At 41.1% G+C, this 4,696-nt stretch overlaps 1 pseudogene; it reads right to left on the bottom strand.

The window, feature by feature from the left end:
- Positions 1-242: 242 nt before the first annotated feature.
- On the bottom strand, positions 243-2,630 carry LOC100658266 (olfactory receptor 56A4-like; annotated as a pseudogene).
- Positions 2,631-4,696: the final 2,066 nt, after the last annotated feature.

Here is a 4,696-nt window from a genome sequence, read left to right as displayed (position 1 = left end):
AATTAATGAGTAATTGGTAAATCAGTAAGGACAAGAGGGCCATATGAAGAAGATAATGGATACATAAATGGTTCAACAAGAACTTGTAGAGGTGGTAGTGACAGTAAATATTCTGATAACAGCTGAGGAAGGTATGATTTCAAGATGAAGGTCCTAGCACAGATGTGTTACTTGTGGAGTTCAGATGAAACAGTCACTATAACATCTCAAACTTCTGTACTCCCTGGCTCTGACTCACAGGCTCAGTGCTGGCACTTGAGTAGCTTGATAGTCCCCTGCTTGTTTTCCTGGGTTCATACCCCGTAAACTATGGGGTTGAGAGCTGGTGGGATGAGGTGGTGCAGGACATTGAGAAGAATGGGCACTTCTGAGGGCACTTCCTTTCCTGCTTTGTTTGTGAAGATGAAGACGAGAAGCAATGTGTAGAAGAAAAGTATAAAGATGAGATGAGAACCACAAGTACTCAAGGCTTTGCTGGCTGCACCCCCTGAGTTCAGATGCATCACAGCCCTCAGGAGGAAGCAGTAGGATAGCAAAATGAGCACCAGATCAGACCCTAATAGGCACCAGACACTCACAGATTGATAGGGCTTACTTAGGCGAATATCCTCACAAGAGAGCCTTGCTACAGAAATGGTAGCACAGATACAGTTCTCCACCACATTGCTGGCACAGTAGGTAAGCCTGGCAGCCAGAACTGGGGTGGGCAGTGTGACCAACAGATTGCAGAAGACAGTAAAGATGGGTGCATTAACGACAAATTGTTCGGTGATGATGGATGGGTAGCGAAGTGGGTGGCAAATGGCCACATAGCGGTCATAGGCCATGACCAGGAAGGTGGAGGACTCCATGGGAAGGAAGGTATTCATGATGAACATCTGCAGGAAGCAGCCCGCAAAGCTGATGGACTTCACGTTGAACCAGAAGGTAAGCAGGACCTGCCAGAATCATTGTTCTCAAAAACCCTGTACATCTGTTCTCACCCTAGAGGACCTAATCCTTGGGGAAACCCTCAAATGGCTTCAAACATTCATCTCTCCAAACCCCAACTCCATAATCCCTTCCAGGACAGCATCCTCATTGCAAATACATTCTATGTGCATCCTCATCTCCAGGGCCTGACTCATGCCCTTGTCCCCTCCTTTCCTCTGTAGACCACACCCTTTGTTAATTTTATTTATTTATTTCTAGTTCTGCCCTTTCCTGAGCTCCAGAGTTCTTATTCAAATTATAGCTAGAAACATCTACCCATAAAATGTAGCTGAGGAACATCAAAGTCAGTAAGACCAATATTTATGTGGACACTCGCCAACTCCTCCATACACATAAGAAATATCTTCAAATTATGTTTCCTATCTCACGTATGACATAAACACATATCCAGTTGCATTAGAGAAAGGCAATCCTAGAGTCCTTGGTTGTAGGGGTATAGGTCATCCAGGAGGAAGGAGAATCTCCCTAGAAGTAAGAAGAGGGCTGGACTTTGACAATATCATTGACTCATACACTAAGTGAGGGCCTGGCAAGTAAGGATGAATGAATCCTTAGAAAGGAATGGGCAGTAAGAATGAGAGGGGCATATCTGGGAGCTGTGATGAACCTGGTGTGATGGTATGGTTGATTCACCAAAGATTTTCCTTTGAAGCGGGGTGATGATTTACAATCTCAAACCAAGTGCTGTTTAGAGAAATATGAGTGAGTGCCTGAAAGAGAGTTCAGGGGCTGCCTGACCTTGGGAATGACTGTGAGGCAGAGGATGACAACCAGCGTGGAGAGGATGGCAAGCAGGTAGTACATGGGCTGATGCAGACAGGCCTCCTGTCGGATGGCAAGTAATAACACAAAGTTGGCCCCAAGGGCCAAAACCAGGAGAGGAGCTAGAGGTATAGACAGCCAGTACTGTGTGTTCTGCATCCCTGGAAAGCAGATCATTAGGAATTCTGTCACCTGGGCCACTGTGTTGTTGGGAAACAATACCATGATTTGTAGATGGACCTGGAATTGGCTGAAAGAAAACAGACATTAATTCAGGATTTGACTGTGTCATTAATGGCCTTCTAACAGATCTGCCTCCATTCTAGGCTTTCAAGCTTCTCCACCATTGTATAGATATAATAATGTAATGTTTAAATTGAGGCATATCACTTCCCTGTTAACATTTCCTTTACATTCACAACTTTATGGATTAAAAATAACTCCCGTAATATGAGTATGACCCAACTCCAGACAGATTCCAAAATTCCTTCACACACACACAGACAAACCCAGCTACACCTCTAGAACATGCTTTGCTTTGTCTCACCTCTGCATTTTTATATGTGTCCTAGTCTTCTCATAGAAACCCCTCTTGCTCTCAAATTTCTAACTTCTACTTGTCACATTCTATTTGTCCCAAGTGAACATTTTCTCTTGTAAATGTTTTCTCCAATTATTTTATTTTCATACATAGATAGATACCTTTCCTTCCATTGCTTCTTAAATATCCTAAGTATACTGATAATAAAGTGTTAATAAAACTTCTCTATACTCATTGGTGTTTCCTACTTTTCTTTCATAAAGACTGTGCTCCCTCTAACCAATGACGGAGACTTGTCTTTTTTTATTACAGAACAGAGAAAAACACCAGGGACCTCACAACATAATAAACACTCAATAAGCACAGTTCAGATAGGTAAGACTGATAGATTATTAAAAGCATCGTAATGCTTTTGACTCTTTTGTTATTTAGCATCTCCATGCCTTGTTTTACCTTAAATCATTGGTGCTCTTGCTCAACACTAAGCCAAAGCCTGAAAAAAAACATAGAGGAAAACAAGTAGCAATTAGGTTTTGAAAAAATGTGTACAAAACAAATTAGTGGGGAGAAAAAATAAGTATAAAAATCCCCATGCAGGATCTTTTGAGGGTGTGTGTGTGTGTGTGTGTGTATTTGGTAAGTAACTGCTAACTAAATACTCTTCATTTCCTGGTAAAAGGAGAACAGATGAGGGAATGAGTTTTCCAGGACAAAGGAAGAACTCAAGGAAAACATAACCATGCCCTAAGATATGAGGAGCTTCAGTTCTCTTTGAGTATCTTCTTAGCCATCAAGATACCTGCTGGTAAAGAAGTTTCCAGATTCTGCTGTGCTTCCCTCAAAAAGACAAGAAATATCTCTTACACATGGATATTTGGGCTTGTTGTTGGGGCACTTCTAGCAACTAGGCCACAGGGGGAAAAAAACTCCCAATCAAGTTTAGTTTTTGTTTTTGTTTTTTTTTCAAATGTATAGTGTGGGCATCTCATCAGTCTTGTCTTTTATTTAATCCAGTGGTTCTCAAACATAATATGCATCAGAATCACCTGTGGATCTTGTTAAAATGCAGATTGTTGGGTTCAACCCCCAGAGTTCTCAATTTTATAGGTCTAGGGTGGGGCTCGAGAATTTACGTTTATAACAAATTTCCAGGTAATGCTGATGCTGCAAATGATGGACCTACCCTCTGTTGTGATATTGACCTAACCACTAATTTAGACTAACCCTAATCCAAGACTGCTGCCCCAACTCAGCCAGCCAAAGTTACAGACAGTTCTGCTCAGCTTCAGATGTCAAATTGGCTGGTTCTACAATTATCTTCAGTTATTTAAACATAATTCTGCCCAACCTCCAGCCTCCCAGTTTGAAAGTCATCTTCCTCCCATGAACCCTCTAGGAAATCTATAAGTTCCTTTTTACACTTGTATCTCTCTGGTCAGAGCGTTAGTTCTTTACCAGTCATGTCTCCTCAGATGATCAAAACTCCTTTGTAAGGTCGAGGACAAGGCCTCCATTATTTTTCTCTTCTTAGAAAGTCTGGCTCTTATAGCATGCTTCTAATATTCAAAGACAAAATCTCCTCTTCAGTCAACCTCCCTGCCAGAGACAGATCTAAGCTAGCGTCCTGGGAGCTCAGCTGACATGTATGTTCTTCTGACATCAGTGATCTTCAGGGTCCTCACACTTCAACCTCTGTAGGATGCAATGACATTACCTGAAATAAACAATGAATGAAGTCAAAGCCTAAACTCAAACTGTCACTTACGTTTGGTTTTCCAGTGTTCTGTTCCCAAACATACCTACAGAGAAAATCTGTTCCAAACAGCAGCCTTGACCAGCCAGCTGCTTTCAACCAGTGTGTGGCTCTTCAAACGCTCACTGCCCTCTGTTTGTGGCTGACACCCAGAAGACTTTATGAACATGATATCTCCATAATAGTTCCTCTCCTGTGGCTGGAAAGGTGAAGAGTTGTTTTAAGAATCCTTCTCCCTTCTCCCTTGGGGTCCTGTCTCCCTGCAAATACACACACTTCCAGTGTAAAAACAAAGATTTCTGCATTTGGATTTAAATGAAGTGAAACAGGAGTGCTGTCTCTTGAGGTCTCAGAGTTATACGAACCACAAATCATTATTTGTTATGGAAAATAAAATCACTTAAGGACATGGAAGATGTACCTAAGAGACAATTTAAGAAGACAAATGTCATTAAACTAATAAAGCTGGCTTTATTTTTCATATTAGCTGCATTCTTTAAAAAATTGTTCCTAAAATGAGTACATTATGATTTATCTTAGCATTAATTTTATTGTTTTAGAAATATCTTCATGGGGGAAAAATATGTCACGTAAAGCAATTGTACAGAATCCCAAATACTCATTCAAAGTATATAATGGTAATTGGA

The sequence above is a fragment of the Loxodonta africana genome, chromosome 7 (genome assembly GCF_030014295.1).
Source record: "Loxodonta africana isolate mLoxAfr1 chromosome 7, mLoxAfr1.hap2, whole genome shotgun sequence".
Classification (NCBI taxonomy): Eukaryota; Metazoa; Chordata; class Mammalia; order Proboscidea; family Elephantidae; genus Loxodonta; species Loxodonta africana.
This window is presented reverse-complemented; position numbering and strand designations above follow the sequence as displayed.